Source organism: Papio anubis, chromosome 4 (genome assembly GCF_008728515.1).
Source record: "Papio anubis isolate 15944 chromosome 4, Panubis1.0, whole genome shotgun sequence".
Lineage (NCBI taxonomy): Eukaryota > Metazoa > Chordata > Mammalia > Primates > Cercopithecidae > Papio > Papio anubis.
Window position 1 is genome coordinate 173,748,637 of NC_044979.1, and position 25,283 is coordinate 173,773,919.

The 25,283-nt window shown below is 42.1% G+C and overlaps 1 protein-coding gene across 8 annotated transcripts in view; it reads left to right on the top strand.

The window, feature by feature from the left end:
• KCNJ15 (potassium inwardly rectifying channel subfamily J member 15) overlaps window positions 1-25,283 on the top strand; it is a 79,375-nt gene that overhangs the window by 21,456 nt on the left and 32,636 nt on the right. Inside the window, exons 1-2 of one of the 8 annotated variants that reach the window (XM_021935509.2) lie at window positions 1,083-5,542; window positions 5,749-5,888. The exons of 1 other annotated variant lie outside the window; for it this stretch is intronic. The gene's annotated coding sequence lies outside the window, so the exon portion shown is untranslated. 6 more of the 8 variants (XM_031665745.1, XM_031665744.1, XM_021935511.2 and 3 more) reach the window with 6 other exon arrangements.

Genomic DNA, 25,283 nt, shown 5'->3' on the forward strand with positions numbered 1-25,283 from the left:
TGTCTGAGGTGAACCAGGCACAAACGGTGTGTATTTAACATGTGGTGTAAGGTTGCACCAACAACAGTAAAGGAATAAAGTTCAATTTGAATAAGGCAAGAGGAAACCGGATCACCCTTGGGTTCATCTCAGGGTTGCTTCACAGTTTCTCAATTCTGAAGCCATGCTGCTGATAGGGACCTAGAATCACCAACTAACTCCAGTAGAAGTTTAAAGGACACTTCCATACGGAGCCCCTATAGAGTGAGGCGGGCACTTCATGCACCCAACTTTTAAGTATATACATTCCCACCTGACAAAGTTAGATTTTACAGATGCCGAGGCACATGTGCACTCAGTGCTAACAAATTAGGATATCAGGCCTGTATTAATGCTTTCATTTTCCAATTATTTTTTATTACATTTAACAGCCAACTTCAAAAGAGCTGAGGACACACAGAGGAATAGGGTGACCCAGCATCGCAATTTGCCAGCGAGTAGGGGATTTCTTAGGATGCGGGACTTTAAGTGTTAAAACCAGGGCAGTCAGTGGAAAACCAGGATCGTTGGTCACCTTACACAGGGATGACTTGAAGGTAACATTTTTATTAAGTAAGTTTTGCACTTTTGGATAATTTTTGAACCATCTCATTTAAGGAGAACTTCGGTAAAATAATTTCCATGTCTTCCTGAGGAGGAACGCTTTGTGTTGAGGACGGTGGGTGGTGGGAAGATGGGGAAGCCTCCAGTGGGAGGCTGGAGGTTGCTTTCAGCCCCATTTGCTTCTCCCAAGGGAAAGCTAAGGGACAAGGGGAGACAGGCGATTCTATAACCAAAGCCATTTTTCTTGTGATTTCTGGCTGTTTAAACTCCATGAGGCTAAGGCTAGAGTTACATTGCTAAGCTGTCCCAGAGGTCAGATCACTTGGCTCTTTTAATCTTTACTTAAATAATCTTTAATTATTTGCTCTTCATTTTTCCTGGAATGTCAACAACCCTACTTTGTCTCCACCTATGGAAATCTTGTGGCCTGCACTCAATTGTTCCCACCCCTGGAAGGCTACCTTCAAACTCCCAGGTAGAGTCAATTCCCCTTCCTGTGGGCTTCTAGAATATTATGGTCCTATAACACTTATCACACTATATCGTGGTTAGCTATTTGTCCATCTTTCTGCTGAACTATACAATTTACTCCAGTTTAGGAACTGGAGGGTCTTTGGAACTCAGCAAAGAGGAGGCATCTGATTTAGTTACTAATCAAACTAAATTGACATGATACCAATAACAAAAGTTTCTATTAGTAACAAGAAAGCCCTGCTAGGATTCTCCTGGCATTTTGAGGAAAAGACCATATGCATAATAAAATCTCGTGCATCTTAAATGGAATTCCACATTTTAGTGCTGAAATTCATGATTTCCCAATCACAACTGGGAACCTGACAGAGTGGAGGAGGATGGGAATATTGAGGGAGTGGGGAGCGATGGTTAGGGATAGTGACAGCACCCGCACCATGGATTGGAAAACACTCACAGGATTAGCCATCGTAGCCAGTGCTGCTGGGAGTCTGGCCCAAGCCCTGTGAATGTTCTGCATTGCTTCTGAGAGCCCATTCCGGTGCTTCTGTGTGTGTTTTAATTTTAACAGCCTGCTGCCCCTACCACCATCTTCATAAGATTGCCCTTGGGCTATGGGAGCCGCTTCCACTTCCGTTGCGGATGCAGGAAGCCAGAGCCCTTGGGAAATTGCATGTTTCCTTTCTACTCTCAGTCAAAGACTGATGGGCAGCATCACGGAAGCCCAGCTCTCTTACCAAGGATGCTATTTTCACTCCAGAACTCCCTCCCCAGGATTAGGCAGGGACTGAGTCTTGTCCTTGTCCTAAAATTGTACCCTGGCTTCTTCCCTTGCTGACTTGCTTTCCCCACACCACTTTGGGTTCCTCCTGGGAGTACTACTTTAACAAATTGCGTGTGCATTTTTGTTTCAACGTCTACTTCCATATAATCTAACCCCAGACAAGATTTTAATTTTGTGGCTTCCTAGGGCAAGCTTCTTGCTAGAAAGACCCAAAGGCAAGTAGGTCCTCACTTCTGGCCTGTGAAGTCTGGCAATGGGTACACGTTATTCTTCAAGACTCACCTATATTTCAAGGGATCATTTTCAATACCTCCAGGATAAGGATGGTGAGAACAAACTGGAGACAGCTGGCCATATCATGCTGCACCTGTGGAGGGCTCTTTAAGCTGCTAGATTCACGGGAGAGTCTGATGAAGTTTTAAGAACTATTGTAAGCTTCCATAAATAGCTCCATATCTAACCCAACTTAAATAGAATTTATTCCAAGGTAAAAATATTTTTTTCCCTCTCATCACACTTTAAGGTTTTTTATGTCTTGATTCAAGCCAAGATGAGGATTGGAAACATTATAGCAATTTTTTTTTTCTTTTTTGGAAATTATTCTTGGGAAACAGTTCTCTTGAAAAAGTTGGTTCTTATGAACTCTTCTGCCCGGTATTCAGATGTTTTTTCAGATCTTTGTAGAAAGATTTAGACTTCTATGTATTTTCTATGCAAATTTGACACATGTAAGAGTATTTCTTTCAGTTAACTGTGGAGATGGGGGTAGGGGAGCAGAAAGAAAGAAACACAATTTGCTGAACAGTCATTTATATTTGTTTTTATTTTCGGCTAAAAGGTCAGTAAAATTAACCATGTTCAATTGTGAAATGATTAGCTATGTTATTTCATGTAATCTTATACAGTCGATTTCCCGCTCTACTCCTTAGAACCAGATTGTGAAACAGATTTTACTCATTGGATGAGAGAGCGATTGGATGGTAGAAAATATTATTTTGTCAGGATTAACAGTTTGTCATATTTCCCTTAGTCAGCTTCAGAAATTTCCAGAAATACTTAGATCATTCAGTTGTTAAAGCATGCTAAACAAAGCCTGGCCTTTATGACAGAAGTCACATAGACCCACATTTTAGAATTTCCCCACTCACCGCTCAACCCTGCAGTCATACATTTATAATGTCTCATCTCCTTTGGTAAACTGTCAGATCTGCAGACTCAAAATCTAATTGTTGACATATCACCAAATGAAAAGTAACAAAAAGAGGTAAACATCACCAAAATCAAGAACATTGTCTTAGCATTTAAACTTTAAAATGTATTTATACTACTCTGGACTCATTTTCTCCTTCCATCATCTTTAAGATTGTTATGAGTATCTGCTCTACTGCTTATGGTCCTGCAAGAACTAAAACTTCCAGGAGTATTAAACTATGGTTATAATCCATGCGGTGTGTAACTCAATGCTGAGAAGAAGCTACGCATGCATATGTATGCTCAAAATGTAAGAATTTAAGAAAAATGTATGATGATGAAAAATGCATGGACTGAAAGTGAAAAGAGCTCAAAACAGCTCTGTAGCTGTGTGACTTTGCACAAATCACTTACATTCTTTGGCTTCCATCTCCTTGCCCTTAAAATACAACTAATCAAGCCTACATTTTGGTCTGAGCATGGAATTAACAACATTTCTGGCAGTGTTTTACAAATTGAAAAAAGGTGTTCAAATGTTAGTTTATTAAGTAAAGCTGAGGCTGGAAATACAGATTAAATATAAGGAGATAGCTAAAGTTCCATGGTAACAAATCATATCTTCCATATGTAATCTTTTATCAACCCACTTGACAAATATGCATATTTTTTGAGGGACTATGATGTGCCAGATATTGCTGGAAAGATGTTTGGTGAAAGAGACAGGTACCATTGAGCTCTAGACTGGAACACAGACGGTAAACGGAAAAGCTTTAGGGCCGCTTCAGGCAGTGGTAAGTGAGATACACAACAAAAGGGAGTCTTGGGGCACGGAGTTGGATCGGGACCAGATCAGGTAAGGACCTCCCACAGGAGGTGCCATTCGGGCTAGGACCTGAACAATGAGTCAGCTCGGTGAATGAAGGCCAGAGGGGACCATTCCAGGCTGAGGAAACAGCCCCTGCAAATCATCCCACCAGAGCAGCTGGTATATACTCAGATCCTTTACTTCTCAGTTTTCCCTCTTTCGTCGTTCTTCACCTCTGTGCTTACCCATTTTCTATGAGACTTTTAGCATATCCTCGCGGAAGAACTGATTCTAGACTGCTGGAGTAAAGCTGCACCAGCTTTAAGAAGTCCAAATCTTGTGTGGCTTCTTCATCCTCCTGCCCTAAATCCCTGGGAGCCCAGTGTCTGCTTTCCAGGGCCACCATTTAAGCTCCCAGGCTGAAAAGGAATCTCTTGCTTCCAGGGAAAGGGCAAAAGAGAAGGAGACTGAGGCATACCATCTCCACTGGGAAAACAGAAATGGAATGATTAGGGGGAGAAAATGAGGAGGTCTCAGCCCTTCCTTCCTGAAGGCAGAATGACACCCCATCCCTTCCAGCTCCCATTTAGTTCAAGCACCCAGAGCAGCAGCAGCTGCACTTGGGGTGAATTGAGGAGCCCAGTACTCTGGTGAGAGGAAGTATCATTCATTTCCAACAGAAGCAAGGCGTTCCTCACCCTGTCTGCTCTATGTCAAACCAGATGCAGTGGCCTGGCCCCACCGAGGTGCCTGGGCAGGGGACGTGTGGGTGTATCATTGTCTCCCATGGGAAAGAAACCCTTTGTGTCTCTTGGCATTGCCTTTGGACCAGTGTAGAGGGCTCTCTCTAGGGGAAGTACTTGTGAAAAATCCATTCCATCTCTTAGGATTGAACACTGTCCCCATGCACTCTGGCCGTGAGAAGGCCAGGAGAGCACATGAGCCTTGGGCTGGCCTCCCTTGATGTGGTGGCTGCAAGAGTCACTTTGCGTAGGATGGACATATAACCCCATTCCCGAAAGAAGCTTCCTGCTTCTGCTTCCAGAGATCTTCCATTAGAAGCCTGCTTCAAGGATGGAATTCTGACCATTTCTCATAAAGATGTCAGACTATGCAAGAATGCTGGAACCCAGATTCCAACACATATCCCCAAGCCCAATTTCCACGATCCAGAAGAACCAATTTTGCCCGTGTCTATTCAACTTCTTCATATATACACACACACACACACACACACGCACACATATATATATAATATATTTATCAGGGAAAATAGGGGTGATGGAAGAAAAATCAGCTCAATAAGGGGGTTGAGCTAAAAACATGAGTTTCCCTCTGTGGCACTTTGCTTAAGTATGTTTAATATAGGTATAGTCTATATGGGTTCGTTCTGATTCCCCCAGGAGGCAAGAGGTTTTGTTAATATTCATTTGGGGAGGAGAGAGGAAAGAGAAAAAGAAAACATGGGATAAAGGAGAGATTGTTAGAAAAGGTAATCTGGTTATTTATTTATAGTTTACTTAGCCAAAGGGACCTTAAAAAAGCTTTGATAAGAATGGCCCAAGTTTCTTCAAAGATTAACTGGCATTCTTTAAAAAGGCATCAGTTTTCTTTCGCACAGGTGTTTGGAGAGCCTGGACTGGATGCCCACTAGAATCCTGTGCTGGTCTGCAGATTTCCTGAAGACCTTAAGACATGCTGACATCATGGTCTCCTTTCTCAGATTCCTTCTCTCTCTCTTTCTCCCCCACTCTCTCTCTCTCTCTGTCTCTCACTTTCTCTCCTTTCCTCCCTCCCTCCCTCCTTCCCTGTCCCTCCCTCCTCTGCCCAATGTCTCCCAATCTCTTTCTTTCTCTCTTTAGTTCCTCCAGGTAATTCTTACTTAAACTTGTACCAACTTGTTTTTGACTGACAGTGAACAGTGAGAGAGTTTTCTTCATTTTGAGGAACCCTAAACACCTATCTTTCCCAAGGCAACCTGTCTGGACTGAGCATTTCTGTGACTTGACATAACTCCCCATCCAGCCAGGAGTCTGCACTCTTCCGTCTTTGCAGGTAAGAGGTACACGGTGCTTATGTCAACTCTGGGGCATGTGGCATGCTGGAGGTAGTTTTGAAAAACTTTACTTCTAAAGGTAATGAAAACATTTGATTCTTTTAAAACTTATTTAAATCATTCAAGACGCCTGTGCTTATCTGGGGGAATTTACAAGTGCTGTTTGCATGTGGAAAATGGGATTTTACTTAATGATGGGACAAAAAAAGTGTTTTATTCTTGCTCGTGAAACAATATCCAGATGTTGTCTTGTTTGCTGTGGGTCTATGGGGGTCTAGCTCGCGGGAGAATTACTCCGACTTCCCTTTGCAAGGGTCTGTCAGAGCAAGTTTGTTATTGATTTTCAGCGATTGCATAGTTCTTTGGCTAATTCTGAAGCAGTTACTTTCCTTTGTCAGTGGGGAAATCAGTTTGGATTGCCGTAAGGCGAAACCTCGCTGGAATATTTTAAAATCTGTTACCTATCCTTATAAGAAAAGTTATGTAAGTTTTCTGTGGTAGGTGTATGGAATGTAAACAATCCTGACTTTGGAAACATTATGAACTGTGTTCACGACCCATGATTAATCTGTTTTTTAATCTGTGTGTAATTTCGTGAGAGTTTAGACTATCCTCAGCTAATAAATGTTATACTGGGTGAAATTTCCACATTGCTCCTGTAACGCCAACGTTTGTCTCCTCTGTACTTCCGCATTTAGTCGCTTGAAGGAAATAAGAATTTATTGTTCAATAGACGTTTATTGACCTCATAATTTCTTTAACCCACAGGTTAGAAAACTTACAACGAATGTAGTATTTAACTGTGGAAAACTAAAGACCAAAAATGTGTACCATTAATTCAAATGTTTAGATTTATTTTTATCTGAACATATCTTAATCTTTTTCCCTTTAACCTGTAAGAGGGATTTTGAAAAAAAAATCCAAGTGATTCTTAATATCCATTTTTTTTGCAACCTCAGGATCACATGCACACACTCACACTCATGCATGATCAACTGTTATCCCCAATCCTATCTTATTTTGTCCTCTCATGAATGTTTAAACAAATATGAAACAATCAGTAGTAATAGCCTTAGGTGACAAATTCTGTCCTATTTAAAATTGTCCTAAAAATCAAAAGAAAAGTGTCCCATAAAGGTATAATACATTTTTAAATACCATCATTTTGTGAAAACTAAATACAGTATCAGAGACACTTCCAGCCGAGTAATTAAGTAAGTCAGCACTTACCTCACACACAGCTTTCCCGGGCGCTGTTCTTTCTTTCCATACCTTCTAGGATTTTACTTTTTAGCAGTTTTTCTCCTTCTCTAACTGTTAATATAATAAATGACCATCCACCCAGAGGTAACAAGGCAAGTCTTCCCAAAATACTGAAGAGTAGAAGAGTTTAACCAAATTGTCGGTAGCAGCATGTCAGAAACGCTCATCAAATAACGGAACAGACTTTTCTTCACTGAATTAAATAAACGTATAAATAGTCTGGGGATTTTAGAGAAATTGCCTTAGTTGAACTTTGTGATTCTGGTTGCTTAAGGAAAACACATTTTTCTAAAACGTCCCTTCTCCATCTTTCCACTCCTTCCTCCCACTAACAGTTGTGGTCATTTTACAGAAAGTCTTATTTCCCCAATTTCCTCTCCTCACACTTCTCAACAGTGCAGACAGCCAGTGTTTTGGGGGGAAAGAGAGCAAGACCCCAGGCTGCATATGCCAGCAAACCTGAGAAGCCAACAAAAGCAGGTCTCCGGGCTCTTTCCCACAAGGCTCAGCACAACCTCACTCTGCTTCTGCCTCGAGGAAATCTCGAAAGGGCTGTGCTTTCTTGGGGCGTGTGTGTGTGTGTGTGTGTGTGTGTGTGTGTGTGTAGTGTGCGCATTTATATACCTGAATAACAATGACATACTCGGTACAAGAAAACCCACCAATATGTGACTTTAGACATGGAATAGAGAGGCAAAGTTATTCGGATTTAATCAGTACATGCCAAATCCTTGAAATATCCTTTCCTGTCCAATCTCCTCTCATCTGTTTAGAGACTCGAAGCAACCCACGAACTTTTTTGCATACTTTACCTCAGAGTTCAGGGTTGCTTATGAAATGTAGTTGCATGGTGGATGCGTCAGAGTCTTAGAGCCAACCTAACAGTCCAGAGACTGAGCTGTAAGCATGACAAAGCTGTAAATGACTGGTCCTTGGGAATGCGTGTTGAGGGCATATACACCTCCCTAATCATTTTCTTCAGTCTTTAATATGTAAGTCATACAGTTATCGTTACTTTTTTCCCTGCAACAATTCAACCATTGCACCACAGATTAAATCGTGTATCTCTAAATGTGTTGTTTTAATTCTTTAATTCTTTCAATCTCACACTGAAAATTGTCAGAAAGCTATTACATGAGTTAATATTAACTTTTATATCCGCAAAGATGAGTTTGTTGCTTATTCATGGACAAATACAAGAGGCAAGTCAGTCAGAGGTTATTGTCTATCTTCTCTCTTTTCTGTCCTTTACCTTTATCTCATAAAAGCCACCTCAGGAGTGGGACTTTTGGTGCAGTTGATGGTGGGATAAGGCCGGGCAGGTCTGGATCTAGAACAAAGTGAACCAAGGGTGGGCCTTACTCTGTGCTCCTCAAGGATGCAGTGCCCTGGAGGGAGACAGGTCTGACCCAACACACCTGGCTCAGGTAACTTCCTGGTGCCAGTTTTGCAGACAGGTGAAGGAGCAGTGTGACCCAGTAGTAGCTCCAGAGACAAGCAATCTAAGAAGTGCTAAATCTTCCCCAAAGGAACACAAGGAGCCTGCTCCCACCTTTAAAAGGAGAACTAAGGACAGAGAGGGAGAGAAACTAAGTTATAATTTATAAATAAGGGTTTATAAACATTTAGGAAATGCAAATTCTTTCTTGGAACCTTTATTTATAAGTTATAACTTAGTTTCTCTCCCTCTATGTCCTTGATTCTCCATTTAAGAAGTTTTATTTGCTAAATATTACTCTGTTGAAATGAAAGAAGAAAAATGAGAGAACAGATATTTCTGATAAAAAGGCCAAGCAAGAAAGTTGAACTTGACAAGTGTAGCCTCTGGAACACATCTCTGGATTAATTCAGATGATAGTAGGGGGATCTCCACTCGTCGTAATGCAGCCGAAATACACATAGTGAATTCTGTCACATTCCCAGGGAGAATTTCAGTCAGAAACACCTGTGCTGTTCTCACAAGGGAAAGGTCAGAGCTCCATGAGGAGTTTGTGTATCTGCATTTGTCTTGATGGGCATTGTGCCTTAACTAGAGAAGAGATCAATAAACCAATGCCACCACCATCCAATTTGAATCCAGAAGTTCACAGTTGACCTAATTCCAGAATACAGTTCGTGCTTCTAGAAGTAAAATTCTAAAGCACACAATTCCAGATATTTTAGCCACTATACAAAGATGAATCAGGGTCACATGATCATGCTCACATCAGAACATGCAGGAGAAGGACAAAGGTTTGCATTTTGATACAAAACACGCACGTGCCAGCCACCCGATCGTTTACAGTAGGGAGCAGTTGAGTGGAAGGGTATGTCTGTACTACCTTAGGACTGAGGACCTACAGAGAGAACACTGGAAAGAATTAGCAACAGAATAACCCAGGTTTTGTTTGATTCCGTCTCTACCACCCCACAGCTCGAATTCAGAGCAGTCAATGTGTAGGGATCCACATTGAACCAGCCAAGCAGGCCCTCTCGTAGTAGCCTGGCCAGAAGTCACAGCAGCTGTGTTGGCCGCTGATTCCCTCATTCAGAGTTCAGACATCCTGAGCCTGTCCACGTCCCTGGGATTACAGATAACAGGGATCCTCAGAGTCACCGCTGGGCCATCAAACAAAAACGAGGGTGATGCAGAGAAGGAACACTGCAGCGAGGAGTGCAATTCTTAGGATGCCTGGGTTTTGGTTTCACTCGCATCCTGCTTCAGTCGGAGCTGCCCTGGTGTCAGGCGGATGGCTATGGAACTCGTGTGCATTTTCTCTAGTGTCTGTACTGGAGGCTGGTGAAGATTTTACGGACCCTTAACACTGCACAATTTGGGGGCTTTCTTTAGAGAAAAAAATGCAAAATTAGGACTGTACTATTAGGTACAAAGATTTGGATACGACCTGAGCAAGTGAGGAACCCTGAAACTGAAGTTTCATTAACTTCTTGATAAATTCACTCTGTGTCATACATAGCAAAGGCCTGATACTTGTCTCTTGAATGAATGGTTGAATTAATTTATGTAAATTTTAGCTGCTGGCTGCCCTCTCAATAACTGAAAAATGATAAGCAAAAAATACCAATCATGCTTATCCATATCTAGTGATCAGTGATATATGGAAAACTGATCTCAATGCTGTCTAGAATGTTTCTCGCTTCATTGGTACCTTACCATGAAAGGTAGATCCTTGTACTTGAATCTTTAGGTCATATCTCAGCCCAAGGGTAAGATGCTATCAAAGCCGCATTTCCTGTGGTAGAGTATGTGAGTACTGAAATTAACTGTGCACTTTTTCCACTTGAGGAGCCCCCAACTTAAAACTTAAAGAACGTTATGCTAGTTGTGCCACTAGACCCTAGAATGGTATTGAATGCATGAATAATAAGCATCTTCTCGAGCAGACTTGAGGGCTTGCCCCAGTGGAATATCTGTGTCTCTGGTGAGAAGCCTTCCTCTTTATTCCTTAGTTTCTATTAACGCTGTTTCCAATTTTTGATAGCAGTTAATTGTGTCATTTCTTGGTAGAAATGCTGGCTAAACCCATGCTTACCAGGACAAATAATGTTCTCACTCAGTGATGTTTACATTTTCAAATATTTGCAGATTGATATCTTGCTTCATCTTAGACCTCTTTGCCAAAAAATGCAAGGTCAGCTCCCTGAATCTTGCTTTCTTATTTCCTAAGTTATCCTTCATATCTATTCCAACCTTTAAAGGACAAATTTGAAAAGTTTATCCTTTGCTTTGAAAGTTCACGAAATTTGGCATCATGTGTACTCTTCCTACCAATGCCATTCCCACATGTCTGCTAGGAGGTAAAGAAAATGTAATGAACCCTGGAGCACCTGGCTGCTGCAACCAGCATACTCTGAATACTAAGAAATGGGAACCCTGCCCTGTCTTTTTTATATTGTCAGAAGTTCGTGGAAAGAATTTATATATGGACAGTGAGCTGTATTACATATGGACATACACATACAAGTGACAAAGGCAGTGTGGGTGTGTATTTAGCTAGGACATTAATAACAAAACTGACTGTGTAGGTATAGAGAGGCTATCCCAATGTCAACAACATCAGAATACAATGGTGCTGTATTTTGAACATCTTGTTTAACATATTTCAAGTCTATGATTTTGACTTATAGCCCATATTAAAGGTTAAGTGCAGGCCGGGCGCGGTGGCTCATGCCTGTAATCCCAGCACTTTGGGAGGTCGAGGCGGGTGGATCACGAGGTCAGGAGATCGAGACCATCCTGGCTAATATGGTGAAACCCCATCTCTACTAAAAATCCAAAAAATTAGCCGGGCGTGGTGGCGGATGCCTGTAGTCCCAGTTACTCAGGAGGCTAAGGCAGGAGAACAGCTTGAACCTGGGAGGAGGAGGTTGCAGTGAGCTGAGATCACACCACTGCACTCTAGCCTGGGCAACAGAGCAAGACTCCGTCAAAAAAAAACACAAAATTACGTGCACACAAAACAATTGTCCTCTAAACAGTGTTTTTAAAAAGTGATGTTGTAGTGACACTGATATCTGACATTTTTTTTTTTTTTTTTTTTTTTGAGATGGAGTCTTGGTCTGTCACCCAGGCTGAAGTGCAGTGACATGACCTTGGTTCACTGCAACCTCCACCTCCCAAATTCAAGCGATTCTCCTGTCTTAGTCTCCCAAATAGCTGGAATTACAGGCACCTGCCACCACACCTGCCTAATTTTTATATTTTCAGTAGAGATGGAGTTTCACCATGTTGGCCAGGAGGATCTTGAACTCCTGACCTCAAGTGATCCACCCACCTGAACCTCCCAAAGTGCTGGGATTACAGGCATGAGCTACTGTGCCTGGCCGACATTGACATCTTAACGTCACTCCTTAAAAAGAGTTTGATGTAATGTCACATGACTTGATTCTTATCAACAGGAATGCTGTGATAGTCCGATTAAGAAATACTCAGTGTCTTGGTTCCTGGGCCCTATGAACAGAAGAAGGCTAGCTTCTCCCAGGCAGGCCAAAGCTGCTTTGAGGAGGGAAAGGGGAGGTGAAGTCTCCACTCCATAGCCACCAGGATACAGCTGCCTGGGAAGTGGGGAGGACTCTCAGAGGCTGACCCTATACTTCCTGTCTCAGGAGTCGGGGGACAGGGGTGATTCTGCTGGTGAGAAGGCAGGAGGGAGTGTCCTGAAACACAGTTGAATTTGACAGCAAAGCACTGTCTTTCTATCCTGGGAAGTTCTGTGGTGAGCGGAGTCCTGTGAGGGTCCTGGTAACTCCATCCCTGCAAGAAATAAGAAGGTCTGCACTCAAATACGTTCAGAAAACCCTTCCTAGTTTAGGCCCCTCTTGAACCTTCAAAGCAATCATTAACATTTAAAAAACCCCAAGAAGTTCTGCAGCAAAGACGTTCTTTAACTTTGAATCTGAGTTGTACATCCATTTTGGACCACAGAACTGTCCACCACTTCCTCCCTGACCACAACTATGATTCCCTGCTCTGACTAACGTTTCACACAACCCCGCTGGGGATGCTTTGGCCAAGTGTGATGGGTGTGGGGTGGCAAGGCATCATGCGATCCAAGAAAGAACATGTGTGATGTCCACGTTCCATTTAGGTGTAAGTTGTACTACCGGGGCCTGACTACCCCTGCATGTGACTGGCCAGCCTTCAGGTTTGCAAAGTGGCTGCTTACAGTCAGCCCCAAAGAATTTTTTTTTTTTACTTTCTTTCTCTTCATTTCTTCATATCCACCTTATTCCTAAAAGAATTTAAGTGAATTTACAAAGATACACACACACACATCATGAAATAAAAGAAAAGAAAAAAAAGAGTAAATCTCAAAAAGGCCATTTGATTAAATCATTTACTTACAAATCCGATCTATTTTTAAAAATCACAATTAAATGCACACAGATCCACAGTGGCAGAATCTTACTTTTGAGCTCAACATTAAATAGAGATCTTAACTACGTTTGAACTTAACTTAGCTTCCTACTTGAACCTAGGAATCAACTGGGCACTCACTGAATGTCATTTTACGTGCACTATATTTTACAATTCTTTTGAAAGACAATGTCCATTTTCCTCTGTGGATCTTTTAAATTTTATTTCACCTTTTACACCCCTTTATGTATAATTTGTTTATGCTGAGTTTGTAAACTTTCTTCACTGGCTTAGACTCAGGTCTGGCACTAGCCTAAGGGAATAATCTCTGGTCCATCAGGCCTGGGCTGGGAACCCTCTGTGGGATTCCTTCCCCATTCCTGGAGATAGCTGGTTCGCCCTGCTTGGCCCCGCTTTACAACGGCCTGCTTACTTGTCCCTTTTCCCTACAGGGCTACAAACTCTTTGACAATGGAGATTTTACGTAATTATTTCTTTGTGCTTTCAGTGCATGGCCCAAGGTATTCCTCAAGCAATATGTATTGAATCCACATGCACTGACATGAAAGGCATAATTTTTGCTATAATTACGTCTTCACTTTCACCATGAACTTACATCTACCTCGTCCTGCAAATGCACAGCAGAGACCTTTTTATCTGAAGTCTTTTGAAAATATGTGTGTGTGAAAACGGCTAACTGGTGTGTTCTCTCCCTTGGTGAACATTACAAAGTGACAGATTGGCTGCTAGAATTGTGTAAGTGAGGTTATTAAGGAGGGAGACATCTTATTAAGGAGTGAAAAGAAACAGGGAACCATGTGCTTAAGATATAGTAGTTGTGTAAACCCAATAGAGGAAAAATAGAAAACATGCAGGTCATTTTGGAAAGAAGAAAATGAAGAAACTTGAAATAAAACAGAAAAGTAAATACAGAGCCAGCAGGGTTCAGCCTGGGAGTGTGGGCTGGAAGTTTGATTCTGAGGAAGAAAACAAGGAGAAAAAATAAAAGGAAGAATATACTGCAATCCCAGACTACAAAGGGGTAATTTGATCTATGGAGCAGCAAATGCAGAAAACAACAAAATTAGCATCAATTCAGTCTCCTTCAAACACTATGTCTAGATCTGGCTTGTGTTAGCATACCTGTGGCAATAAAGGTATTTGGCTCTGAATGTGTTTTACATTTTAAATTGAGAGAATTTTCTAACATTTGCCCATTTAAAAGATGAAATATTATAGGACTAAAACTTGTAAGGGCCACTTTTCTGTGATTACGGTCAAGTGCATTTCGTTGCAGCTGGGAGCAGCTTATGCCAGTATATGACATTCAGAGTCTAGGGCTGCATGAGGATATGTACATTTAAACATGAATTTTATAATTATGAATATTAACCTATCTAGTCCAATATCCTGGGAATGTTCCCTAAACGATACTTTCTGCACAGCACTTTGTTTAGTTTTCAGTATCTGAAGAAATGGTCTGACTTGCTAGCCCTGTGGTTGGTAGAAATGTATATTTAATGAGTTTTTAAATCAACTCTCACTCAGATTTTGGATAGTCAGGCTTTAACCCTCAGTGATCTTCACCAAGCACATTCTTGCCAAGGGCTTACTCTGCAGGAGGCTGGGAGGTCAGTCTTATGTCGATTTAGAAGATATAAGCGGAGAAGACTTAGTCCTTGATCTCAAGGAGCCTCCAGGCTGCTGCTGGACAGAGGTGTGGATAGGAAGACATGGAAGTAGAGAAACTGTAAAGAAAAACACCCAAAGCACAAAAAGTCTCCAGTGCCCAGCAGAATGTGATGACATTGACATGAGAGACCCTGATAAAGTTCCAGCGAAAGTCAGAGAGGGAAAGACCAGATCCCTTTGGGATGATTGTAAGAGGCACTGGGACATTTGAGACGTGCCTTGCAGAACAAGAGGACTTCCAGGGTCAGGACGGGGAGAAGCCGTCAGAGCAGGAGGGTGACGGGAGTTAACGTGCACCAGCAGAAGGGTGTGGGAGGCCAGCAGTGTGCACAGGGGCTGAGCTTACTGCAAGGAAGGAATGGGAGAGTGAGGGCCACAGTCAGGACAAAGCTGGCAGCCAACAGCCAACAGTGCTGAGCACTCCTGAAAGGCCAGGCAGGGCTCTAAGTATTTCTTTTTGTTTGTTTGTTTATTATACTTTAAGTTCTGGGATACATGTGCAGAATGTGCAGGTTTGTTACATAGGTATACACGCGCCATGGTGGTTTGCTGCACCCATCAACCCATCATCTATATTAGATGTTTCTCCTAATGCTATCCCTCCCCTAGTCCCCGACCCCCCTGACAGTCCCCAGTGTGTGATGTTCCCCTCCTTGTGCCCATGTGTTCTCATTGTTCAACTCCCACTAATGAATGAGAGTATGCAGTATTTGGTTTTCTGTTCTTGTGTTAGTTTGCTGAGAATGATGGTTTCCAGCTTCATTCATGTCCCTGCAAAGGACATAAACTTATTCTTTTTTATGACTGCATAGTATTCCATGGTGTATATGTGCCATATTTTCTTTATCCAGTCTATCATTGATGTGCATTAGGGTTGGTTCCAAGTAATTGCTATTGTGAACAGTGCTGCAATAAATATGCGTGCATGTGTCTTTATAGTAGAATGATTTATAATCCTTTGGGTATATACCCAGTAATGGGATTGCTGGGTCAAATGGTATTTCTGGTTCTAGATCCTTGAGGAATCACCACACTGTCTTCCATGGCTCTAAGTATTTCTTAATCCTCGTACAGGCAGACTTTCTTACTAATCTCTTTAGAGATGAGGAAAGCAGGGTGCAGAGGTTAAGAACATGCCGGGGCCACAGGCTTCAGAGAGGGGTGAAACTGGCCTTTGAAGCTAGGTCATCCATCTCTAGAAGCCACACCCTTAAGCCTCTGCTGCAGGAGATGAAAGTTAAGCATAGGCAATGAGGAGTCACTGAAGATTTTGGTTTTCTGACTCCTGAGCTGCACTTCAGAAAAAACAGTCTGGTAGTGATGACCAAGTGACTAATTCAGAGGGCATTTTGAGAGACTCAGTGAAAGGAATGAAAACCTGGACCAGTGTGGTGGCTGTGGGAAGGGGCAGGAGAGACACCTGTGCAAGGAGGATTCAGCAGGTGGAATCTGGGGCTTGCACTGATTGGATACAGGAGTAAAGTTGCTTAAAGAGGGAGAGGTGAGAATGAGGACACCATTGTTAGGAAACAAAAATCAGGATATGTAGCTGGATTTAGGGAGAATTATATGCCTTCAGTTTTGGATGGGTCAGTTCTGGACTGCTCTCATTCCAGGGGATGTTGGAAACAGAGACTGGATCCCTGAGGAGATGCTGTTGGTGAGCATTCATTAACATCATGGGACTCTGAATGGGCAGTAGGGTAACTCAGAGGATGCCGAGAGAGAATAGAAAGATATGATAAAAGAGGATGAGCACAAGACCTTGGGGAACATAATTACAAAGGATGGGGAAGAACAAAAACCCACCACACTGCAGGAGAATGAACTCTCAGAGAGGCAGATAGATGACCAATGAATCTGCTGACCCACTAGCAACCAACAGGAGGAATTTTCTGAGGGAGACACAGTTAATGGCACCACCCTTGATTCATATATCAGAGAAGGGGAAATGGAGGGTGTTGAGGGGAAGAACCAATGAAAGAGGAAGGCTTGGTATCACCCTGCCAACTCAGTTCAGATGAAAAGTGTGAGAGGAACTGAGAGATTATCATTTGGCTGGCAGAGCAGAGTTCTCAGGGTCCTGGAAGCTGGCTGCCTTCAAGCCTATTAATGGTGAATGTTTCTTATGCTGTTTTTTGCTAAATTTGACAAACCCATTCACCTTCCTCCTCAAAGTCAACTGAGTTATTCACTCAGTTAAATCCATCATGACTTAAGAAGTATATGCTTAGCTTGGAGAGGGGGTTACATCTGTTCCTGTAGTCACATAATTACTGGAGACATGAAGGAAGATTCCAGCAACTCAGGCCCCTTCTGAACAGGTTGAATACCTGGTTTTTACGAGCAACCAGCTTCAGTTTTCTGAGAAGCTCTGAGTAACTACAAGTAAACTACAAGTCTGTTCTTGAATATGTTTATAATAAAAAAGGAAAGATAATGCAGTTATTTGCTAATTGCTGCAATGATTAAAGCAAGATTTTTCAAGTTTATCCTTTCATAAGACCGGCAACCTTTTGAACACAAACAGGATCTGACAAAAATAGTAATAACGAAAGCGGGAGAACAAGGAAGCAATGCCAGTTTTCTTCAGAACAATCAGTTGCCACCGACTTCGAACCTACCTGCAGTTTAAAGTTTCTTTGGCTGGGACTATCTTCTGTTTTTTCAGTGCTGTACTGTGATTCAGCCAAACTTCAGCAAAAAAGGAAGTGCTGCGTTATACTAGTATTGAAAGTTATGTAGGTGGATTTTTAAAAAAAAAAACTACAGCCTAAATTTTCTTAGCAAAAGTCAAATGAGTAACAACACACAGTTTGGAAACATTTGGATAGGAGAAAACAAATATCTGATAAGAGTACTTAAAATCTGACAAAAAAAAAAAAAAAAGTGGGAGGAGAGTGAGAAAAAGCCCCTGACAGGTAATGGTAGAAACGTGACAAATGGAAGGTCATTCTAATGAGAGAGGCAGCCTGGTCTCATGGAAAGAGACTTTGGCCTTTGGAATCTGACCTTCCCGGATGTGAATTCCAGGTGTGCAGACTCCTGGCCGCAGTGCTTTTGGGAAAGGTGCACTAATGTTCTGAGCTTCAGTTTCTTAGCACATTATGAGGCATATGGCAAATAGACAGGTGGGTTACTTCTCTCTCCACGCCAGGTTTCGGAGGTTTCAGAGAAGCTGGTCTGACCCCATCTCCCAGTGTCATTGAGAAAACTGAAGCTCGGAGGGGCTGGGTCACTTGCCTGAGGTTTTGCAGCACATAGAAGAGCTCGTTCTCCTAATGTGGTTTGGAACTCCTCACCAGGCCTCCTCCTATCCCAGGTGGAAACTAAATCCCACTGATTCTCCACCCTCCTTCTTCCCCAGGACAAGGCTGAGCTCAAGGCTTGTCCCTAAGGCAGCTGGTGAAGGAAAGGTTCATCTTGGAGGTAGAAGCGCTGGACTGGAGTCCCCACCTGTGGGCTGAGGGATCCTCCACACGTGATTCAACCTCTTAGTTTCTCATTTGCAAAAGGCAGGGTAATTCCTACCACAGGACAACAAGGAAGTTAAATGGCATAATTTTTTGTGAAAGTGTTGTGGAAAGCACTTCCGTCTTCTATCTCATGAATCAGTAGGGAATGAGAATTCTCAAAATGACCAGAACGATTCCTAATTTCCTTCCTAAGGACCTGATTCCCTTTTCATACGTTCTTTTTGTTCTAAAAACAAAACAAAACTTACTTTATAAAGAAAGCCTGAATTCCAGAGCCAGAGTCTATCCTTTAAAAACTTTCAAGCTTTTTAAAAAAAAAAAAAAAAAACTTATAAAAGGCATTATACCCTATAAGCCACTCACACTTTCATAAGCAAGAGTTGCAATGTGAAAAAACAGTGGTCAACAGTGAAAAAACTCACTTGCTGGGTTTGCCTGTATGAACACATATTGTTAATACAAATTGAATCAGAAATTACCCTTGTCATTGTTTTCTTCTGGAGTTTCTTCTTTCATTTCTGTTTAAAAATACACAGACACATTTTAAAAAGTAACTATCTTCTATGTTTTATAAGGAGGAGAAGGTGATAAAGAAGAAGAAAATGAACTTGGCATGCAAGTGGGCCTGGCTCTGGAATTCGGGTGGGTCTAGGAAAAAGTACAGACCTCAGTGGAAAACATATACGGGTGTGTGGGAAATCCCTGTAAACTATAAATTGACTACACAGTGCTTAAGCTGGTGTGGAGAGAAACCACAATGCTCTCTGAAACCAGAGAGGAGGGGACAGAGAGTAAGTTTTGCATGAAGAGAGCACAAACTGTCCCTGGGAGATGGAGCTGCTAGTAATTTTTGGCAGGCTTAACTGGATCTATTGAAAGTTACCACTGTAAAACCCCACTGTTGCACCCTGGGGTTCTCTGTGGGATGCCCCTACTTGTATCATCCAGGAACCCTATGGCCTGACTCTGCTTCACCCACACTTCTTCCCACTGCTCCCCAATAAGGCCCCCCCGTTCAGTTGTTCCTGTATGCTTCCCCACTTCACTGCCATTGCCTGTGCTGTTCCATTTCCTGGAAAGCATTCTTTCCCTGTTCTATTAGAATCTCATTATGAAGTTTGAAGCCCTTCAAGGACTGTCAAGACTCAGCTTTCCCTTCCCCATGGGGCCTTACCTCTTCTACACTTTCTAAATGTTATCTTCTCCAGGCTGAACAAAACCTAGTATGTCTCTGTGCCGCCAAGGACTAATCAGATGCTGTGTCCTCATTCATTTGGTGTTGGTGCCTCCCATATCTCCCATCAGATTACCAGCCCCTGGAGGGCTGAGAGCACGTTAGACTTGGCTGAGCTAGAATCAGCTCCCTTTTGCACCCTGAGCTGAGTGCATGCAGGTCTGCATTTGTAATCTAGCCTAATGCAACATGAAATTTATTATCTCTCTTTTTACAAATGAGGAAACTGAAGATCAGGGAGACAGCGTCACTCGTCCAAAGCTACCAGCCCAGGTGCCTTTCAGAAGGCATCTCACTCCATCTTCAGGATGATCCCAGGGGGCAGGCTTTCAGACTTTGACTCCTCCTATAAGGTCATCACTTGAAGATCTGAGATTTGAACCCAAGTCTGTCTGGCTCCTACCCTGTACCTTTCCCACTATAGCATATTGTGTCCCTGTCACCAAACTGCCCAACACGAAGTTGAACATGGAATCATATCAAATGAACTTGTGATCATCCCATTTTGTCAAAACTAAGAGAACATTTAAAAAATCAGCAAATTTGACCAGAGCAGTGTATTTATGGCAAGACCAAGGCAAAACTTGATTCCTTATTCTCTGCTTTATCATAACGACTGAAAAGGTTCACAGGTATATTCATATTTAAGGGAGTGTGTAACTGTTCTAATTCCCTATACGTTGCATGCATCATCAGGAATTTCATATGCAGCAGATAGGCATACAGCAAGATTTCTGCAACAGCCAAAGGCATTTCTGAGTGGTAACACCACTCTGATCTGGTGGAGCCATGTCCATCTGGACACTGGGGAGCCCCAGGCCAGCAGGGTTTCTGCTAAGTGGACCTTTCCAAATCCTCTCTGGGACAAAACCAGGTTGGGCATCTTCAAGAAAAGGTGCTCTTGTAAAGTTGTTGTAGCTGCTTAAATAAGCCCCAAATAGAATCTAGTCAGTCTCTCTGTGCTTTTCTTTACATTTCCCTTCATAGAAAGCTAAAACTTAAAGAGATTTCAGAGAAGCTAGTCTGACCCCATCTCCCAGTGTCATTGAGAAAACTGAAGCCCGGAGGGGCTGGGTCACTTGCCTGAGGTTTTGCAGCACATTCTCCTAATGTGGCCTAGAACTCCTCACCAGGCCTCCTCCTATCGCAGGTGGAAACTAAAGAGGAAAAGATGAAGCCGAACTCAGAGGGAAGCAACATAATTAAACTGGTTTATCGTTTGGCAACAGAGATCAGAGGAGTGAGTGGAAAGAAACTGAAAATCGGTTAAACACTCGCAGTTTGAAAGAGGCATGCGATTCCTGCTTTTCCTAAGCAGCTGAAATGTGTTTATAGATCCTTCCTGGAGCTCTCTCATTGCTATTGTCCTATAAGGGGAATTCCTGGAGACTGAGCTGGGTGGTATTTGAGTATTCTTCTCAATGGAAAGCAATGAGCCTGTGTGCTACACTGCTTAGGCCACACGATCCCCCAAGCCTGGGCTGCCAGACGTGGTCATCATTGTTCCAGCAGATCATACCCATCCTGTGCAGAAGGTCACTGTAGGAACACATGGCACAGGGAAGAACACGCCCATAAAAATTCACATGGTGCTTGTCTAAACCGAAGGCAGGTGAGATCCATCCACTGTCATGGGCAGCTGCTAGCATGCTCCCATGTGTTTACAATAATTTCTCCACCAAAAGAGGCTGCTTTAAAAACAAACTGCCAAAACCTGTGACCCAGCGCCACATTAAGACAGAAAGCATGGGACTGTGACCGTTTTAAGAATTACTAAAGTATGAGGCTTGACCAGATCATTTTTCTAAGGATCCAGAGCCCTTTAGAGAGAATTCAAGAGAATTTCTGGTGACTTCTACCACCTCTGAAGAATTAAAAAACTCACGTGTGCTGCTTTCTCAGCCTCTGTGGTAGTTAATTCTGCTTGGCAGTTTTTGTTGTCAAATAGTTTTTTAAAAATCTGGAGCTATCTCAGATATAAATACCTTATGATGCCAAAGGACTGTCTTTCACCCATAAAAACTGAAGCCATGTGCCAGAAGCCCTCGTGGCTCAAGGGCTCTGTCCTTGGACACGGATGAGGGCAGCTGGGCGGTGGGACCGAGGCTCTGCCTGAATGCTCAGCTTCTGCAGGCTAGGGTGGAGAGTGTGCTCCCGCCTACTGGCTCGGCCAGCACAGGAGCACGTATCCTGCAGGTTTGGGTTGCACACAGGCTTTCCCCTGCGGAGTCAGTTCCCCAGACCTCTTCATCACTTCCCCAGATCTCTGGGATCTTCAGCTGAGATTGGGCCCCAGCACCTGGACTCAAGGTAAGGCCCCTTAGGGTGCTTCTAGCTGAGCAGTCAGGGTAGTGCAAAGGAAGAGGGGAAAAAGCCACCCAGAACTCAAAGGAGATTTCTGGAAGATCCAATCAAAGTGATTCACCTTAACCTCAGGCATGATTTTTCCCATTATCCACTCTTTTTAATTTCAAGTAGTATAAATCTTACTGATCTGAAGAAGACTTCTGCTTCTGAAACTACCAGCGCTTAACAATGATTGAGCCCTACTCTATGAGATTGCAAATAAAAATAAATTAACCTTGGCAGGAAATCAACTCATTAATACTTACACCCTACACTGTAAAGACTGGAACCTCAATTTATCTGCATAAACAGAGGCTTTGGGTAAAAAACTAACATGTAGTCAGTTATGTCAAAGACTGCTTTCAATAGTAATGTACCAAATATGCTTTTGAAAATAGCAATAAGCTATTCATTTAGATTAAATATACAAATAAGTAACTTTCAGAGTTAGTACTACGTTTTAAGCCTCAAAGACCTTGATTTCTGTGACAATATGTGTAACAAATGCAGCTGTTAGAAAAAGCACACATACTAAGGTTTGTTTCTTTCAAGATTATATATAGTATTATTCAAAAGTCTTATTGTATTTGAAAAGTGACAAGATTTTTGCAATACGAAACAATAGTAGCTAGCTAATACTCTAGTTACTTTTACAGATTGTCTAGTTGGTCACATACCTTAATTTTTCAGGATCTAACCAAGGCCTGGTTAACTCTTACTGGCAATGTTTGAAAGGAATGAAAGAGGTCCTATGTATATTACTCTAAATTAATCTTAGTGCAGGAAGACAAGTTATATCTGAATAACTTTATTTTGTATCCCTAGCTACTATCCTAGTATTTGAAAAGCTCCTTTTCTCCCAGTGTTCACAAAGTCATTTTCCAAACTTGCAAATATTAAAACCTATTCATGTCTAATACTTTTCTACTTGGTCTATTTCCATGTCCTGTTCAATGACCTATCAACTACCCTATTCAATTACCCATGTCACTTGAGATTTCTCCCACCAGAATTCAGGTTGCATATTTTCACAGGACAATTTATTTTAAAATCAGAATGGTCCATAAAACTAACAGCTTTGTGTGCAGAGACCTAAAAGATTTGTAGTAGCTCTGCAGCTGCATTTTTGAACATCAATAGTTAAACAATCAACGTAAATGTTAAAGAAGCAAATTAACTTTCAGAATTTCACGTGTGCTCTAGCATTCACCACTGACCATGCTGGAAGAAGACTTTGAGGTCATTTTGTCCAACCCTCTCATTTTACAGATGAGGAAAACAGGACTAATTGATAGCTAGTGATACTAAATTATAGCTCTTCTAAAACTAGACAGCGGAGTCAGTAGGCTTCTTAATGTGCTCAATTACTATATGGATTCCACGAGCTGATGAGCGTGCTGTGACCTTGAGCATTTACATTCTGTGGTTTTCAAATGTTTATGTTTCTAATGTGGTATTTATAAACCTGGACCCCAGTAACCTTTACCACTGAGGCTTTGCCAATCCCAACTCTGGGCAGCCCACCTCTTCCATATGCAGCAGGGCTTCGAGGCTGTTCCGCCTGGGCAAAGTCATGTTAGGTGTAAGCAAAGATGTGAACTTAGTGTTCATGCTTGAAAACCTCACAGGGACCTGCCTGCTGGCTGAATCCTTTCTTCATTTCTTGTTGCCTCTCCTACATGTGACTCAAAAGCTAGCCAAGTTTGTTCCACATCCTTCAGCTTGTTCCTCTAACACCAGAGTACCATACCATCATCCCCTTTACTAAGATCACACTTCTCCAATTTCTATCCTCCTCTACTCCTCAATAAACAGGAAGATGCTGTCTGTAGAAATGCACGTGGAGCTCATGCACACGTTTTCTGTAACTTGTCTTCTAGAATATAAGCCTCATGAGAGCAAATGCCTTGTCTGGACTGTTATATCCCCTGTGTCTAGTATAGTCAAAAACAGTAGGTGATGGTGTGCAATAAATATATCCTTTCATCTTTCCTTCCTATCTTAGGGAAACCAATGTCCCTTTCTTTTCTGTCTTACCTCCCTAATAATATCAGTGCTTCTTTGTCCCCCCTCCAATATTTGACCTCTGAATCATGTCCTCTTTCTTGCAATCTTGCCTTCTTAATTGTCTGCTTTTATGAATTTACATAGGTGTTCAGCCATCCAGCTGGCCTTTCTCCAGTTCTTTTGCTGGAAAATCCTCTCCTCTTCTCTTCAATACAGGCAGTCTCTAAGATTGTCCCTTCAGTTGCTTTCTTCCCTTGGTACTTTTCTTTTTTTTTTCTTTTCTTTTTTTTTTTTGCAGTTCTCATTGACTCATATCTGGTCAACTTTTACTTCTAGGTACAATGATTCTTCAATTTGCACCTCCACCCCAAATTTAATTCCTAGATATGGACATACTTGGAGCCAACCCCACCCCAATACCGTCTGCTTTTCATCCAAATCTTCCTTTCCATCCAGGCAGCAAACTCCAGAGTCCTTTCCACTAATGTTCAACCCTCTCTACTTCACATGTGATAGGTGCATGAATTTTACCTGGTGGCAAACCAACGCGGTGATTCACTTGAATTCATGTATTACTTAGACAAATTCAACAGCCTCCTAAATGATCTCCTTATAGCTGCTCTCCTCAATCTCCATCAGTCTTGCTAGATGAGCCTGGCTTCTTTTTTCCTGCCGAAAGATCAAACTTTTCAGCTTAACCTCCATCACCTTTTAAAATTCATTGCCAGTGTAGTTCCCAATATGGCCTCATACGAACGACAGATACCCCAGTGTATCTGAAGAAAGTAGTCCCAGCTACTGGGGAGGCTGAGGCATGAGAATTGCTTGAACTCAGGAGGCAGAGGTTGCAGTGAGCCAAGATCATGCCACTGCACTCCAGCCTGGGCGACAGACCAAAACTCTGTCAAAAAAAAAAAAAACAAAACACAAATGGGAAACTTTTTTTTTGAACAGAGCAGAGACTCCTTTTTTAAAAGAGCAGAACTCAGGTTCTTACTTATATCCCTGTGCCCCACCAAAATATTCTGATTCAATTGTCCTGCATCAGAGCCAAGGCATTGGTTCATTTTAAAATCCCCCCAGGTGAATCTCATAGGCAACCATGGTTGAAAATCGCTGATATTTGATAAACCCTATGGTCTAATCAACTGGGAGGACTTGAAACATACTTTGCCACCCCATAGTTTTGCCTGGGCAATTCCTCTTGCATGCGATCTTCTTTCTCCTATTTCTTTTTTTTTCCCTACAGAAAACACATGATAACTTCTTTGATTTTTCCAGTTAGAAGGAATCAGTCCTCCTCCTGGAAATCCTTAATACTTTTTAATATATCATATTTATTCATGTGATCTAGGCAGATGCTGTGTTAGATATGGACAAAATGGAGATAAATAAGGCAAGGTTCTTGTCTTTAAGCAGCTTACAGTCTTGCCAGCTCACTGGTTACACATGAACCAGTGAGTATCAACTTTTATGATAGAAATGCCCATGGGATACTGTTTAGGCATGAAGGAGTCTA